Below are 16904 nucleotides of genomic sequence, written 5' to 3'. Positions count from 1 at the left end.
TCCTCTTGTTATAAAGGCCAGCATGCCATTAGTTTTCACTTCCTGCTGTACCTGCATGCTTGCTTTCATTGACTGATGTACGAGATCAACTCGATCTCGTTGTACTTCCCCCTTTCCTAACTTGTCTCCATTTAGATAGTAATCTGCCTTCCTGTTCTTGCCACCAAAGTGGACAACCTCACATTCATGCACATTAAACTGCATCTGCCATGCATCTGCCCACTCACCCAACCTGTCCAAGTCACCATCCATTCTCATAACATCCTCCTCACATTTCTCACTGCCACCCAGCTTTCTGTCATCGACAAATTTGCTAATGTTACTTTTAATCCCTTCATTTAAATTTCTAATGTATATTGTAAACAGCTGCGGTCCCAGCACCGAACCTTGCGGTACCCCACTGGTCACAGCCTGCCATTCCGAATGGGACCCGTTAATCGCTACTCTTTGCTTCCTGTCAGCCAGCCAATTTTCAATCCATGTCAGTAGTCTACCCTCAATACCATGTGCCCTAATTTTGCCCACTAATCTCCCATGTGGAACTTTATCAAAAGCTTTCTGGAAGTCCAGGTACACCACATCCACTGGATCTCCCTTGTCCATTTTCATAATTGCATCCTCACAAAATTCCAGAAGATTTGTCAAGCATGATTTCCCCTTCATAAATCCATGCTGACTCGGACTGATCTTTCTACTGTTATCCAAATGTGCCGTAATTTCCTCTTTTATAATTGACTCCAGCATCTTTCCCACAACCGACATCAATAAACGAGTAGATTAGTTATGCATCTCGAAGTCCACCTCCACATAGAAACATAGAAACAAACAGATAGCATAATACAGGTCCTTCGGCCACAAAGCTGTGCCGAACATGTCCTTTGGTGTCTGAACAGAGGTTGCTGTCCAAGTTGCATGCCATCTCGGACAATGTCTTCCATCCACTCAATAATGTACAGGTTAGGCACAGGAGTACATTCAGCCGGAGACTCATCCACCGAGATGTAACAGAAAGCGTCATAGGAAGTCATTTCTGCCTGTGACCATCAAGCATTACAACTCCTACCTCGGAGTATCAGACACTCTGAGCCAATAGGCTGGTACTGGACTTATTTCCACTTGGCATAATTTACTGTAACGAAACCAAATTTCCCTCGGGATCAACAAAGTAAGTCTGTCTGTCTGTCCTACCTTAGAACTACCTAGGCATGACCCATAGCAAACTGCAAATAGCCACCTAGGAGACTCTTAAAAGATCCTACCGTTGCCGCCTCTGCCGGCAGCCCATTCCACGCACTCACCGCTCTTTGTGTAAAAAAACCTACCCCTGACATCACCTCTGTACCTAATTCCAAGCTCCTTAAAACTATGCCTTCTCGTGCTAACCATTTCAGCCCTGGGAAAAAAAAAGCCTCTGACTATCCACACGATCAATGCCGCTCATTATCTAGTACACCTCTATCAGGTCACCTCTCATCCTCCGTCGCTCCGAGGAGAAAAGACCGTGTTCACTCAAACAAATCTCATAAACCATGCTCCCCAACACAGGAAGCATCCTTGGAAATCTCCTCTGCACCTTTTCTATATTTTCCACGCCCTTCCTGTAGTGAGGCGACCAGAATTAAGCACAGTACTCCAATGTCCTATATAGCTGCAACATTACCTCTCGCCTTTAGACTCAATCCCACGATTGATGAAGGCCATTGCACTGTATGCTTTCTTAACCACAGAGTCAAACTGCGCAACAGCTTTGAGTGTCCTATGGACTCAGACCCCAAGATCCCTCTGATCCTCCATACTGCCAAGAGTCTTACCATTAATGCTATAATCTGCCATCATATTTGTCCTACCAAAATGAAACAGCTCACACTTATCTGGGTTGAACTCCATCTGCCAATTCTCAGACCATTTTTGCATCCTGTCAATGTTCCGTTGTAACCTCTGACAGCCCCCCACATTATCCAGAACACCCCCAACATTGTGTCATCAGCATATTTATTAACCCATCCCTCCACTTTCTTATCCAAGTCATTTATAAAAATCACAAATAGAAGGGTTCCCCGAACAGTTCCCTGAGGCACAGCAGTGGTCACCGGCCTCCATGCAGAATATGACCCGACTACAACCGCATTTGCCTTCAGTGGGCATGCCCGTTCTGGATCCACAAGGCAATACCTCATTACTTACTCTATAAGCCTTGCATGGGGTACCTTATCAAATGCCTTGCGAAAATCCATATACTCTACATCTACGGCACTACCTTCATCAATGTCTTTAGTTATATCAACAAAAAAATTCAAACTGGCTCGTAAGGAATGACTTGCCTTTGACAAAGCCATGCTGACTATATCATATTATGCCTCTCCAAATGTTCATAAATCCTGCCTCTCGGGATCTTCTTCATCAACTTACCAACCACTGGAGAAAGGCTCACAGGCCTATGATTTCCTTGGCCATCCCTACTCCCTTTCATGAATAAGGGAATACCATCCGCAACACTCCAATCCTCCGGAACCTCTCCCGTCCTCTTTGATGATGCAAAGATCATTGCCAGAGGGTCAGCAATCTCCTCCCTCTCTTCCCACAGTAGTCTGGGTCACAAACCGTCCCATCCCTGTCACTTATCCAACTTGATGCTTTCCAGAAAGTACAGCACATCCTCTTCCTGAATATCTACATTGTCAAGCTTTTCAGTCCACTGCAAGGCATCTCTATAATCGCCAAGATCCTTTTCCGTGGTGAATACTGAAGCAAAGTATTCATTAAGTACCTTCGTTATTTCCTCCGGTTCCATACACACTTCTCCACTGTCACGCTAGACTGTCCTAGTCTCTCACGTCTGATCCTCTTGCTCTTCACATACTTGCAGAATGCCTTCGGTTTTTCCTTAATCCACTCCACCAATGCTTTCTCATGGCCTCTTCTAGCTCTACTAATTTCATTTTTAACCTTCTTCCTGCTAGCCTTAAAATATTCTGGATTCATATCATTACCTAGTTTTTTTGAATCTTTCGTAAGTCCTTCTTTTCGACTGGGCTAGATTTCCAGCAGCCTTTGTACACCACGGATCTTGTACCCCACCATCCGTTCCCCGTCTCATTGGAATGTACCAACTCAGAACCCCAAGGAAATATCCCCTGAACATTTGTCACATTCCTTCCGAACGTTTCTCTGAGAACATCTGTTTTTCTTCAGTTTATGTTTCCAGGGTCTAATTTATGTTTCCAAGATCCAATTTATGATTCCAAAGTGATACGGAGGTTGCGGAGTCATGTCTAATTAATGTACGGAGTTTGTTCCGCAAAATAATCTCTAAAAACAGATACATTCAATACCATTTTTTTCCATAGAACTGCACTGGTTAACACGAAATACTTGTATTTCTCTCACAGACGTACCGATTGATTTCCCCTTTCTCCATTGACATTTTGTGCTATTCCTTGCAGGAGTGTTATTTTCATACATTGTTGACTGCATTTTTTCCTTCATTATTTTGCAAATACTTCAAGGGTCTGTTTGTTCATTGTGGGAAGTCAGCTGATGTCTAACATAGGTGATTTATCAGGAGGTGATGCAGTCTCCATATTTTCCTGACTGGAGTTGATATCCGCCTGAAGACATAACAATAGCTTATCCTCACGCTGTTCCGGTGTGTGGGAAGTCCCATTCCTTCATTGTATCTCCAGTATATCATGTCGGAACAGTTTTTGTCGTCTCCAGTCCCAGGTTAATTTATTATAGAACCTGTTCCTTATAAGTGTTTTGTTTGGGAACTCTCACGCCTTTATTATATCAACATGAAACACTGCAAGGCCAGTCATCTTGTCCAAAGAAAGAAGGATTAACGTGTATGGAGTTTATGTGGCAGATTGAGGTCACAGGGGAAAAAAAATGTCCTTCCAAATGCAGTAAGTGGCAGCTCTTTCGGTGAACCTTCCAGTTAGATCAGACAAGCAGGTCTTTCCATCTCATATCATGAAATTGGAGCTCTTGTTTTATATCGGTCCAATATCAACAACAGTGTTGTTGTTAAGGCCGCTTTCCCTCTGGTGTTCTTTCCCAAGTTCAAAATTTACGACCGTTAGACTATGAGGTATAGGAGCAGACTTAGGCCATTTGACCGACGGAGTTTGCTCCGCCTTTTCGAAATGCATCACCTTTACCAGATGGAAAAGGCTAAAGGAGATCTCATACTAGTTGTCTTCGGTGCGATTTTATGGACGAAGTACATTTATTATGATGCTAATTTATTGCTGATCACTCATCATTACGCCCCCGTCTGCCACTTATTCATTAAATCATCGATTCACGGGATTCCAGAGACTGAAATAAACATTTCCGCCAAACTGGTATTTATAGTCAAGACCTCTATCTATGCTCATGTCCTGGTTGTCTGTCTGCTATATGCAGTTGAACCAATTCTGTCCCTGTAACCGTTGAAATATCTGTTCATGATTTCAGTTACACTTATCTATGTCGGTTCTGTCAGTTTGTTCCATAATTCCAACAACTTTCCTTTGAAAATACTTTCCTTGTTTTTTTTTTTTTAAATAATTTTTTATTGCATTTTTAAATGATTACAAAGTATGAAAAAACAATGTATATAACCCATACCCCCTCCCCTTAACCCCTCCCCCCTAACTGCCCTATAGAAAAAAAAAGAAAGAAAGAAAGAAAGAAAGAATGCCTGGTGGTTGGAAGATCTCCACATGCTCCATGGAATTAGTAATAATTTTAATATGTATATTTATTTCTTTCCCCTAATAACCAATTGTTTCATCTTCAAAGCATCTATATATTTAATCCTGTCTTTTGTAAATAAGGGCTCCAAATTTTCAAAAATGTTTCATATTTATCTCTTAAATTATAAGTAATTTTTTCTAATGGAATACAACCATAGATTTCTTTCTTCCAAGAATCTATACTTAAATGTGTATCCGATTTCCAAGTAACTGCAATAGCTTTTTTGGCTACTGCCAGTGCAATTTTTATAAATTCTTTCTGATACTTATTTAGTTTTATATACCAGAAGATTTTATATACAAATGGGAATCTAAATGGATACGGGAAAAGAAAGAATCTCCTATATTAAAACATTTGATTGATTTATGGAATAAGATAAATGTTGATGATGAGATAAAAAAATCTTTATTAGCAAAGAGATCTTTAATTCAAAATAGACTTATTCCTTTCCTTGTTAAAATGTTAAATCGTAGTGTTGACATACTTCGGGCATCGCTCTCAACTGAACACCGCAGATTCTTTGTCCCTTTCCAAGATAAATATATTAATTCATGAAGACGTCAGCTTGACCATTGGGATCCGCTTACGTCCGCCGAAGTTTGCATCTTTAGTTTAATTGGGATGGGAAAGTGGGGCAAACAGAAGAGTATCGGAGATATCGTTACGGCGTTGGTCGGGGTTTATTAAAGGAAGGATTTGGCGACACCGGGGCCATAGCACTGCAACTTATACATTCTTCTTACACAGAGTTTCCACGTTACAGATGAAATTATTCCATGTTTCAGTATGTTTACAACGTGCACTATCACCCTCAAATCATTAACAGTGCAGCGCAGTATGTTGAGACTTTTTTATGTTTTGGAAAGCCATGTGGCTTGGCTGTTAAAGGAGAGAATATTTTCCATAGAAGGGGTATCTTCAAGCCTCTTTGTTTTTTGTTTGGTCTGGTTCCACGATAGCGTCCAATGTGAATGAGAAACGACTTAGCAAAAGATTGGTATAGTTAGAATTCTCGAAGGACAATATGATATCCACACTGACATGGGGGTCGTCTGTGATTACTGTAATGAGCTTGATATTTAGTGTCAGTTCATGCAGTTTTATTATTTTCATCCATTGTTCACTGTATTTTCTCTTTATTTTTCAATTTTTACAAGACACGGAAAGCATTAATTTATAATATGTCAGAAGGGATGTTACCGCGAAGAGAAGATGTCTCTACGTAGGTGAAGCTTGTTGGCCTGTTTCCCTTCCTGGATTAAATACACAGCACTTAAGGCAAATCCATGATATTCGCAAAAACAAAGCGGTCTCAAATGGCAATAACTGTGTGTGTGTGTGTGTGTGTGTGTGTGTGTGTGTGTGTGTGTGTGTGAAATTCCTGTGGCTTCATTATCTCCAGCAAATCATCTGATATCATTTTCTGTTATCTCTTATCCCAGGTTATTTTATTCCAGAATCTGTTCCCGATAAATATTTTGTTCACGACATGAATCCTTTTCGTCCAGTGAAAGAAAGGTAACCGGGATATAGTGCACTGTGTTGGAGTTTGAACTGTGAAGGAAGCTTGAGACTTTATAACAACAACCTGACAGCTCCTTTGGTGAACTTTTAGTTGCTTTTAGATAAGCTTTTTTTGTTTCCTCTTCAATAACCCTGAATCCAAATTAAGAATCAGAAAGCAGAGTTGTTTAATTGTATGCATCAGGGTTTTTATTTCGAGGTACTGATTTGTTACAAATCACGGAGCATCCTCACAAACAGAGGGATTTCGGGATGAATTCGCATCTCAATCTCATCCGTTTGGCAGGGCCAGAGATTGTCTTCCCTAGACTTCAGCAGCCGACAGAACTGAGGGTTACAATTGTGAGGGCTCTACCGGGATTTTGTCGGGTGTTGTGTGATGCTGCAAATGAACCAGCGGGTTGTGTGTTTCAGATTGTGCTAAAATATTGTCCGGGAAAGTGATTACGATGTGAGGATACGGATGGTGCCGGTGTTGTGTGGTGGTGTGAATCCACAGTGGTACTGGTCACGAATACGTGCGTGTTGAATGGGGTAGATATTCGTAATTCTGATGAATTTTTAATTCGACATTACAAGTACTGTTAAATCTATAGGGACAGTAACGTTTCTTGGACGGAGGTTTGATAAAATAGCGGGCACAGACTTTGTTTTAGTTCAGACTAGCGGTGATATAACGGCAGTGGAACTGCCTAGTACTATTGACGCCCAAGTGGAGGTGGGGCGTGGACTGTTCATAATTTCCAGGGAAAGATGAGAATAGGTGAGCGGGCCAAATTGTAAGCCGAGTCTCCCGCAACCGAAGGCCAAAAATATCAAAGACAGGGTTCGCTCGTTTCCGCATAGCGAGTGGAAGACGTGCCCTGATGTTGAAATTGTAGTCAGCCCCGCAGTGAGGAGTGTGTTGTCATTGGCAATTACCTCCTGTGGAATAAATGAATAACTCCCAGCTATGGTGGTCCCGCCTTTTCCCTTGAATGAAGCCTATCCCTAAAGGGGAAGAGGAGTAAGAGGGCAGAGCAGACCTCCTCGGTGTCAGTAGACTGGTCGTGCTCTGATGACGTAAAACAACAGCGATTGGTTTAAAATTTGAGCGGGCGGGCTGCTGACGTAGTGAGAGCAGAGAAGGCACAAAACCCACTTGCCAGTTCTGCGACCTACTTTCCAGCACTAGAAAAGGTGTTTTGTGTAACGGTAAGTCCAATGAAATTCATGTTCGGGTTCCTAAACATTGGCAGGAGGAGGGGGTAAAGCTTTCTGCCTACGTTTTTCGGTTGGAGAGGCAGCTAAATTGCATGCGGCTTAGAGGGGACAATTAGTCGGCTGAGGTGGATCAGCTAAGAATGGGCCAAATAGCGAAAGGCTCCCAGGCCCTGGACTGTCCCGTAAGACGCGCCCTCTCCGTCGTTTGTTGAGCTTATCAGAGAAGCAGGGGAGGAGGAGAATGCGTCGGAGGCGCGGCAGAGCGCCGTCAGCAGGGTGAAGTAGTCGGTAGTCGTTTCCTGCGTTGCAGCGAGCACGGATGGTCTGCCCCGGGGTGTCGTAGAGGAGACTGGCAGAGTTGAGAACTGAGATGTCCCAGTTACTAATCAGTGCCTGTGGGGCACTCGTATGATGAAGCTGATAGGGAGGCGGATCCCCTGGGGGGGATGGACTATGCAGAGGACTGCTAACAGCCGGTGTACCACGAGAAGGGAAGCGGCCGGATCTCTCTGTTATAAATGTGGTGAAGAGACATTTCAGGCGGGAGTTTGAACGACGGGAAACCCATCGGAGAGTGAACTTCCGGGTCCCTCAGCAGAAAGAGACGTTTGGAAAATGTCAAATGATAACCAGTGAGGTACGGCCTGGCCTATTGTGGGTCGCATGTTCCCAGCAATATGTCCTGGAACACTCTGAAGCAAAAGATCCTATTCCTGAAAAATACAGATAGAGGGATTTTATGCAAGAGCCAAACTTGACACAGCGTCGCAGGTTCCTTTGCTCTACCGTTCATTTGACAACCAGTATTTGACGCATTCACCATCGACGCCACTCAGTGGGGGCTTCGTGCGTGTGACTACCCGTATGATGGTTATTTGTCAGTGAAGCTGGAGTTTCGGAGTCCGATGAGGGAGTGGCTGAGGTGCTTGAGACATGAGCGCTAGTTTGTCCGGAGAAGGTGGGGCACTTCAATTCTTGAGAGGACCAATACTCATTGTGTAGAGGCTGATAGGAGCCCGCAAGGTGAAAGCTGGGAGAGAGCTTTCTGAGAATAATGTCTGTTCACCTACTGTTCCGAGTTGCTTTTGAGTAAGTGCGTGGCTGCATTGGACAGGATAACGTGTTTAACAGAGGGAGTGTGTGGTTCACCCAGTCAAAGCCGTTCGTGTTACGGTCCGGAGAGTTAGTGACAGTAATGGGAATCTCCAAATTTCCCGGAATGCCTGAGGGTAATGGACAATTGGTGAATACTCCAGAAGACTGCGAAGAGGAGTCGGGCGCGCCTTTTGGGTTACAGGTGAGGTGCGAACTGCAGAATCCTCGGATGTACAGACAAACAGAACGGCAGTGATTGTCAGGAACATTACGGAGGGGGATGTCACCTTCAAGCAGGGGATGCGCCGGGGCATATCTTCCCTGTGCTGGCAATGAGTAGTGACCTTATGAGAAAAGACAGGATAAACTGCCTGCAAAAGGGGGAAGTTGACTCCCAGGTGCCTGCGGGTTGGAAAAGGAGGTTGATGTAGAAGAGACCAAAGCTGGAAGATTGTCTTTCCCACTGATTAGTTTGATGTGGGTTCCGACAGCACTCATCACACTATCCGTGTGACCAAGGATACCGCGCTCAGAGTGATGACGCCGAGACTGACCCAGCGCTCAGGCGAAGGACGTTCGGCAGCACTTGTGTAGGTTGAACAAAGCTGGGATCATCACTGAGTCCAGAAGCCCCTATGCGTCCCCGGTAGTCGTGGCCAGGAAGAAGAATAGTAAGGTACAGTTGTGGGTGGACCATAGGATTCAGAACAGTCGTAAAGTCCCAAAGGAGTGATGATGCGCTGACTGGTGTTATGTGGTTCAGTAAGCTAAAGATGAGGAGTGGATATTACCAGAGGATATGAGTGAGGCTGACGAAGGGAAGACCCCATTCATATGTCCACTACAATTTCCAGTTGGAAAGGATGGCCCATGGCATATCGGGAGCCCTTACACTCTTCCAGCGGATCATGGAGAAAAGGATGGGGATTATGAACTTGCTTGAGTTATTGGTGTATTCGGATGGCTTCATAGTGTCATACTGGAATATGTACCGAGGCGACTGAAGGTGCAGGTCCGCCTGAAATCTTCAGGGTTAAAACTGTCCATGATGAAGTGCCAGTTCTGTAAGACGTCTGCCAGCAACGTAGGGCACACAGTCTCAGGACATGGTGTCGTACCGATCCGTCAAAGGTGGAGGCAGTGAGCGCATGGCCAACGCCCCAGGCTGTGAATGTTCAGCACTCGTTAATTGGGTTCTGTGAATCCCATCGGAGGTTCGTTATCGGCCACGCGAGAGTGAGCAACCCACATAGTTCAGCCTCTGTGCGGTACCCTTCCTTGGTGAAGAAAGGGACGAGGACAAAGGGAGAGGAGAGTAAAGAATATCTTAGACCTGAGCCTTTTGGAGCAAGGTGGGATGTGAAATGTGAAGAGGCCTTTCAGTCGCTGAAGGAACCGCTGACACAGGCGCCTGTGCCGGCTTTTGCAGACCCCCGATTGCCCTATGAACTGCATACGGATGCCAGCAGAGAGGGCGCAGGGCTGTCCTGCATCACGATCAGGGCACCGGGTTGAAGCCTTTCGCATTTGGCAGCCGGAGCCTGTCGCCCCCTCCGAAAAACTATCCCATGCACAAGTTGGAGTTACTGGCGTTGAAATGGCTGTTGTGGCTAGGTTCAGTGAACATAAGAATATAAGACATAGGAGCAGGAGTAGGCCATCCGGCCCATTGATCGTGCTCCACTATTCAATAAGATCATACTGATCTGTCCGCAAACTCAACTCCATCTACCTGCCTTTTCCGCAGAACCCTTAATTCCCTTGCTATACAAAAACCCAGCTAACTGTTTCATAAGCATACTTAGTGAAGAAGCCTCAACTGCTTCCCTTGGCAGGGAATTCCACAGATTCACCACTCTCTGCGAAAAACGGTTTCTCCTCATCTCCACCGTAAATCTTCTGCCCTGAATCCTGAGGTAATGTCCTTTAGTTCCAGTGTGGAATGGAATGGAAACAACTTTCCCATTTCTATCTCATCTATTCCCTTCAAAATTCTGTATGTTTCTTTAAGATCCCCCTCGAAATCCAAGTTTATGTCATGCACCTGTTCCCTTCTATCCACTGCATTCATTATGTCCTCAAAGAACTCCAGTAAGTTTGTCAAACAAGATCTGCCTTTTCTGAATCCAGGCTGCGTCTGTCTAAAGGAACCATTCCATTCTAAATATTTCTCTATTTCTTCCTTAATGACAGCATCAAGCATTTCCCCGAGTACAGATGTTAAGCTAACTGGCCTCTAGCTGCCCGTCTTTTGCTAAAATCCATTTTTTTAAAAGTGGTGTGACATTTACTGTCCTCCAATCAGCAGGGACCTTCCCAGAGTTCAGAGACTTTTGATAAATAATTAGCAACTCGTCTACTATAACCTCTGCCAATTCCTTCTGCACCCTCGGATGCATCCCATCAGGACGAGGGGACTTACCTACCTTCAGGACCTCTAGTTTGCTGATCATTATCTCTTTAGTGACAGTGATTTTATCAATGTCCTCTCCTCCCATTTCGTCCATAATATCCTTCTTTGGTATATTAGATGTGTCCTCCACTGTGAAGAACGACACAAAATAGTCGTTCAATGCATCTACCATTCCCTTACCACTCTATATCAATCTTCCATTCTCGTCTTCCAAAGGACCTACGTTGACCTTGGGCACCCTCTTCCGATTTATATATTGTTAAAAACTTTTGCTGTCTGATTTTATATTGTCTGCTAATTTACTTTCATACTCTACCTTCCCTTTCCTTATTTCTAGTTGTTCTCTGTTGCTTTTTAAAGTTTTCCCAATCTTCCGGCCGTCCACTATTCTTTGCGGCTCTGTACACATGAGCATTTAATTTGATACTATATTTTATTTCCTTAGTAAGGCTGGATCTCGCACACTTGCTGTCCTTACTTTTAACCGGAACATGTTTTTGTTGAGCACAGAGAAAAACCTCTTTGAAAGTATTCCACTGTTCCTCAACTGTTCTACATAATAGACAGTACTCCCAATCCACATTAACCAACTCCTCCCTGATCCCTCTGTAGTCTCCCTTGTTCAAGCATAATACACTAGTTTTAGATCTAACTATTTCATCCTCCATCTGAATGCGAAATTTAATCATATTGTGATCGTTCTTTACAAGAGAATACCTGACGACAAGATCGTTAATTTTTCCTGTCTCATTACACATGACTAGATCTCAGATAACATTTTCCCTTGTAGGTTCCCTAACATGCTGCTCAAGAAAACCATCACGGATGCATTCTATGACGTCCTCCTCAAGACTTCCTTGACCAACCGGATTCACTCAATCTACGTGGAAGTTGAAATCCCCCATGACAAATGCTGTTCCGTTCTTGCAAGCCTCAGTTATTTCTTAGTTAATCGCCTCTGCCACTTCAATATTTTTATTAGATGGCCTATAGACGATACCAACCAGTCAGTGTTTCCATTTACTATTCTTAATCTCTACCCAGATGGACTCAATATTCTGCTCCGTAGATCTTATGTCATCTCTGACAATCGCCTGATCTCATCCCTAATCAAGAATATTACCCTCCCTCCTCTGCCTTCCTGCCAATCTTTCTGTATTACCTGACACCCTTGGATATTTAATTCCCAGTCATCTCCACCTTGCAACCAGGTTTCTGTAATGGCCACTGAATCATATGCCTTGGTACTGATCTGTGCCACAAGTTCACGAAACTTTTTTCTAATACTACGGGCATTCAGATAAAGTTCCCTTACACTCATTGTCCTTTTAGAATCTAGTGAGCTATGCGGATTTTGCTTTTTACTTTTAAACAATCTACACTTACATTTTTTCTTCACTAACTCCAGCTTTGGTCTGTGCATCCCTTTCCTCTTTTCTGTGTGCGTTCCTATCCGCCTGCCATATTATTTATGGCATATTAAAGCCTCCCCAACAGCACTGGTAAACAATCTTGCTTGACGTTGATCCCGGCCCTGCCCAGATGTAGACTGTCCGGATGGTACTGGCCCCACCTCCCCCAGGAGCGGTTCCAATGCCTCAAGAATCTGTAACCCTCCATCCAGCACCATCGCTCAGGCCACATATTCTTTCTAGCTGTCCGGCCATTCCAACTCTGGCTAGCACATGGCAACGGCAACAATCCTGAGATGATTACCTTTGAGATCCTACTCTTTAATTTATCGCCTAGCTCCTTATTTATCTCAGCCTGTAGGACCTCATCCTGCTTTCTTCCTATATCGTTAGCACCTACATGCACCACGATAGCTGGCTGCTCACCGTCCCCTTTCAGAATGCCCTGCAGTCTCTCCGAGACATCTCTGACCCTTGCACCTGGGAGGCAACACACCATACGGGAGTCCCGTTTGCGGCCACAGAAACTCCTCTCTAAGCCCCTTACCGCGGAATCCCTTACCGCAACACCTCCTCCACACTTTTTCTTGCCATCATGCGCAGCAGGGCCACCCAAGGTGCCATGATCGTGGCTACCGCTCCTTTCACCTGATGAGCCATCTCCCCCAACAGACTCCAAAGCGGTATATCAGTTTTGGAGGGAAGTGACCACCGGAGACTCCTGTACTATCTTCCTGCGACAACTCTTCCTGTTGGTCACCCATTCCCTATCTTTTCCTAGATCCTTAAACTGCGATGTGACCACCTCACTAAATGCGCTATCCACCACACTCTCAGCATCTCGGATACTCCAAAGTGAGTCCGTGTTCAGTCCAGTGCCGCCATGCGGTCTATCAGAAGCTCAACTGGACACACTTCCTGCAGACGAAACACTGTCATCCTCCCTGAGTTCCCGCATGTCACAGGAGGAGCGTGGCACCGGTCTGAGCTCACCTGCCATGACAGAGCAACCGATGCTTGCGGAAGGAGACCACGGGAGAAAGGGAAGAGCCCGCTGGGGAAGTTGAAGACCGTTATCTGTGAGTCTCTGCGAATCAGCGCTTTGTTGGAGCCCCGTTTGAGTCAAAGCCCTCTCACCCCGCTGCCTGCTGCATAACTCCCAGTTCCCTGCGTCGTAATTTCGTTCGGCGGGAGACAGCCGGCGAGAAATGAAGGCACAGGGATGAAGTTTCTGATCTGGATCTGAACGCTGGGAGAGGAGCGCTCCCTCCCCGGAGTCGGAGGCGTCGACCTCCACAATGAATCGACAAGAGGGGTCTGGTTGGTCCAGGATAGGAGCGGAGATGAAACGCCTCTTCAGCTTCGAGAACGCTATCAGCTTCGGGCTCCCAATGAAAAGGGGTTTTAGGTGAGGACAGTTGGGTAAGGGGCGCCGCCACCCGACTATAATCCCTGATGAACCCGCGTTAGCAATTCGCAAACCCTAGAACTCCCTGGAGTTGCTCACCTGTCGTGGGTCCCGGCCACTCCGCCACCGCCCGGATCTTCCCGGGAACCGCTCTCGGTGATGTAACTGAAGAAGCTGACTGAGGGGGCATGGAACTCACACCTCTCAGCATGAACGAATAACCTGTTCTCTCATAGCCTCCGGAGAACCTAACTGACATGATGGCTGTGTTCCTGGAAACTGTTGGAGAAGATTAAGACGCCATCCAGATAAACAAATACAAAACGGATAATGAAATCACTTAGGATATCATTAATCAGGGCTTGGAAGATTAGCAGGGGCATTGGTGAGGCCGAATGGCATGACCAGGAATTCGAAGTGGCTGGAGGGATATTGAATGCCGTTTTCCACTCGTCTCCCTCCCTTATTCTGACCAGATGGCAGGCGCTTCGTAGGTCCCACTTGGAGAAGATGGTGGCTCCGTGAAGAGGTTGGAAAGTGGAGTTTATGAGGGGCAGTGGATACTTATTCTTTATGGTTTATGATTTGGGCCTCGGTAGTCGATGGAAGACGTAGTGAACCAACCCTGTTCCACACAAAGAAGAACCCTGCGCCAGCCGGGGAGGATGAGGGTCGGATAATGCCCGCCGCGGGAGATTCACTGATGTATTCCTCCATGACTTCCCTCTCTGGTCGCGATAAGCTATTCAGCCGACTGGTGGGGAGAGGAGCTCCGGGGAGAAGGTCAATAGCACAATCATACGGTCGGAGTGGAGGCAGGGAAAGGGCTCGCTGCTTACTTAACACTTGCCCCAGGTCGTGGTACTCCGCTGGAACGCTGGACATGTCAGGGGGCTCAGCGGCAGACGAGGTCGCGGTGGCTTTTACAGGGAAAGGGCCGACTGTCGACAACTGGAGTGACAAAACGGACTCTCGCCGGCTGTCTTCCCGTAGACCAATCAATGTGGGGATTATGGCGGTTTAGCCAGGGGTATCTCAGAACTATAGGAGCTGGAGGAGAGGAAATTAGGTTAAATTGCACTTGTTCCCGATGGTTCCCAGAGAGAACCAAAGACAGTGGTGGTGTTCAGTGAGTGAATCGGGCCAGAAGTCTTCCGTCCAGTGCCCGGACTTCCAGAGGGGTACTCAACGGCTCCCGAGGAATTCCGGCCCTGGAAGCTATGTCTTCATCCAACAGATTCCCCCGGTCACTGTAGTCCACCTAGGCGAACAGAGACAGGGGCTACTGGTTGCAGCTTACAGTAGCTTGGATCTGCATACGGGATTGAGGGACAGAAGTGAATGTTGTCTAACTCACCAAAGTCTCCCTTTCTATTGGTGAGCCCTTAGTTTTGGCCTGAGGGAATAGGTAGCACGAAAATGACCAGACTGAACGCAGTAGAGACAATCCCCTGCTCTGAATCTCCGGAGTCGCACTGTGGGAGAAAGAGGGCTCCGTCCCAGCTCCATTGGTTCCTCTCCCGGGTTGGTGGAAACGGCCGGGCCGGGTGCTATTCTAGGAGCGGGAGGAAGAGAGAGGCTAGGGCTGGGAGTAGATGGTAAAGCCTGCCGTGGGGTGACAGAGGTTCTCCCTCTCTCTCTCTGACGATCTCGGAATCGGTTGTCCAGCGTAGTGGCCAGGGGGATCAATGAATCCAGACTGTTAGTGTCATCCCTAGCCGCTAACTCGTCCTTTACCATGTCACATAGGCCTTGCGGGAATACTTCCTGGAGTGCCTCATCATACCACCTGGAGTCGGTCGCAAGTGTCCGGACTCCACGGAGTACTGGGCAACACCCCGTGAGCCCTGGTAGAGGGTGAGTAGACCGTTACTCTTACCCTTCGGAGATGAAGGTAGGAATGACGAGATGGTCATTTTCGAGGTCTCAATATCCATTTAGGAATCAGGTGGCAGAGTGGACGAAGCTGTTTTTGCCTGTGTACTCTCAGCCTTCTGAACCGCCTTCCTTGCGGTAACAATGAGGAGGGCATGTCCTGGGTGATGGGGGTCCTCCATTTCAGAGGCACCGCAACTTGAGGGTCGCTTGGATAATACCCAGGCGAGTACCCAAGATGGAGCTGCCTAATGTCATCACTTTCTGTAGATTCACTCGATCCTGTGCCTCCCCCACACCCATGCTGGGCAGTGAGGCAGCCCGTCAGAAAGCTCTGCGTGATACATCTGTGCAATTCAGAGAGTGTTCTGGATGACCAACCGAATTTCCTCCAAATTCTCATGGAAAATGGCCGGCGTCTTGCTTTCCTGACAGCTGCATCGTTATGATGCAACAGGGTTAGATCATTAGATATCTGACACCCAGGATCTTGACTGTCTGCCTCTGTGAGGATTGTTTTCCGTATTCCCCCGTCTTAGCTTTCCTGAACTCCACAATCAGCTCTTTGGTCTCACTGACGTGGAGTCCAAGGTTGTTGCTGTGACACCATTCAGCTGGCTGGTACATCGCGCTCCTGCATGCCCCCTTGTCTCCCTCCGAGATCCTAACGACAGTGGCTGTATCATTTACAATTTACAGGTTAGATGTATCTCGCCACACAAATATGGGTATAGATTAGAGCAGTGTGCTGAGCACATGTCCTGGAGGTGCACCAGTGTTGATTGTCATGCGAGTACAGGATATTATTCCAATCCGTACAGACTGATGTCTTACGGTTAGGAAATCGAGGAATCAATTTCAGAGCGATGTACTAATGCACAGCCTCTGCAGCTTATTGATCAGGACTGTCGAAATAATAATATTAAACGCTCAGCTATAGTCAATGAAGAGCATCTTCACAAAAATGTTTGTATTTTCCAGGTGAACTAGGATCATGTGAGAGCATCTCTGGTCAAAATTTCTGTTACTGTGAATAGCTAAGCGAGTAAACGATGACCGAATTTCCAAAAGGCATGAAGTTAAAGATGACACATTTCTTTAATATTTTAAGACAGATTACTTACTTTTATTTCCATCTTTGACCGTTCAAAATAACAAAAAAAGGGAAAAGTGCCTGAAACAAAATTTTGGATACCCTGCATTGTCAGTATTCAGTAACAACCCCTTTGGCAAG

The sequence above is a fragment of the Hypanus sabinus genome (genome assembly GCF_030144855.1).
Source record: "Hypanus sabinus isolate sHypSab1 chromosome X2 unlocalized genomic scaffold, sHypSab1.hap1 SUPER_X2_unloc_23, whole genome shotgun sequence".
In the NCBI taxonomy this organism is placed as follows: domain Eukaryota; kingdom Metazoa; phylum Chordata; class Chondrichthyes; order Myliobatiformes; family Dasyatidae; genus Hypanus; species Hypanus sabinus.
The sequence above is the reverse complement of the archived record's forward strand: the minus strand, read 5'-3'. Positions refer to the sequence as shown.